The sequence below is a fragment of the Malus sylvestris genome, chromosome 15 (assembly GCF_916048215.2).
Source record: "Malus sylvestris chromosome 15, drMalSylv7.2, whole genome shotgun sequence".
NCBI lineage: Eukaryota > Viridiplantae > Streptophyta > Magnoliopsida > Rosales > Rosaceae > Malus > Malus sylvestris.
In genome coordinates this window covers 54,427,842-54,429,752 of record NC_062274.1, presented here as the reverse complement: position 1 = coordinate 54,429,752, position 1,911 = coordinate 54,427,842, and positions in this window count along the sequence as shown.

Here is a 1,911-nt window from a genome sequence, read left to right as displayed (position 1 = left end):
TTGATCATTTGGAGCTTCATTAAGTGGTACATCCCCAGAAGACGAATGCAATAAATGCCTTTGGAACAAAAATACAAACCTCTGATGATCAAGCAAAATCTAACCATCAGATTCCTGTAGCTGGTCAAGCTTCCTCTTCATGTTTGTAGCATAGTCATGTGTGAGCCTGTGCAACTGTTTATTCTCATACTCGAGCCCTCTGATCTCTTGTTTGAGACTTATCACTTCAGCCGCCAATTATTTAACTTGGTGGGTTCGAGCAAATACGCGTTGGCCATATTAGACATAGAACTTGCACACTGAACACTGAGAGCCAGAGAATCCTTAGCAGCCAACTCAACAGACCGTTTGGAAAGTAGTCTGTTATCTTTGCGAGTGAGAAGGTTCCTGGCCACCACCGCAACGGTCATATCATTCTTCATCATAAAGTCCCCAACAGTAAGAGGACTAGTAAGGGATAAGAAGGATGGGCGCCATATGTTGTCTTGAGAAGGCATGGCTGCCTCTTCACCAAAGTTCAAGTCAAAACGACGGTCGGATATGCCAGACATTCTCAGAAATGATAAAGGAGAAATAAGTGCAATAAATCTCTAAAGTAAAGGGAAAATTCCTACAAGCAATAACTCTCTTAATGTACTTCTTGCACACCACTGGTGCCCTTATAAAAAAAAGGGTAACATGGTCGTTGGTTTAAAAATCGAAGAGGCACCACTCTCCAGATTCCGAAGAGGCACCACTTTCCACACACAACATCAGCTCCTCAGGTACCACATATAACTTTGTCAAAGATCTCTGATAAATTTTAGACACATATTTTTTGAAGGTCCAGCTACCCTACTATTACCCACAAGGGCAAAGGAATAGCACCACTGCTTGATAACTAGAAAATCCCAATGTGTGTCAACCTCCGTACTCCGTGGCAAGGCAGACTGGCAAAAATGCCTAACCTTTACTCACATTCGAGAAAACACTCCCAACAAGATTGCTTGCTCAAAAATCGAAGAGGCACCGCCCTCTGAATCTCGAGAGCTAGACTCTCAACATGATTACTTTCTCAAAAATCGAATAGACACTGCTCTTCGAATCTCAAGAGTCAGACTCCCAACAGGATTGCTTTCTCAAAAATCGAAGAGGCACCGCTCTCCGAATCTCGAGAGCCAGACTTCCAATAGGATTACGTGCTCAAAAATCAAAGAGGCACCTCCCTCCGAATCTCGAGAGCCAGACTCCCAACATGATTACTTTCTCAAAAATTAAAGAGACGCTGCTCTATGAATCTCGAGAGCCAGACTCCCCGACAGGATTGCTTGTTTGAAAACCGAATAGGCACCGTTCTCCGAACTTTGAGAGCTAGATTTCCTTGGATAAAGCTTATTTGCAATCTTCACACGCAACATCAGTTTTCCAGATACCACAGACCACTTTTTCAAAGTGCTCTGACAAAGTTAAAACACGTGAAGCTTGCAGCTCCCACTACATTGCTATGACCAAGAAGGGTAAAGGAATAGCATTGCTACTTGTTGTTAGGGAAACTCCTATATATGTCGACCTCCATCCTCCACAGCCAAGCAAACCTGCAAATAAAAAAAATGCTCAACTTTTCTTAACATCCGAGAGGGCACTCTCAGCAAAGTCTCTGGAAATACTCAGCTTCTTTTCCTCTGGATAATACCTCTGCAAACAAGCCACACCAGAGCAAGAGTATCTCATATCATCAAGGTTAAAAGCAAGAGTATCCCATATCATACTTTTTCCCCATCTTTTCCTTTGGCCTTGTTCTTACATGCAAGACAAGGAGAAAGAGAGCAATCAGTCAGCACTTAGAATCAAGCTTCCAGTCAGGAACCCATTGCCTGGAACCCCTTACCTGATTACTTACTTGGCATTGCGCTCGAGTACTCATCTTCAACA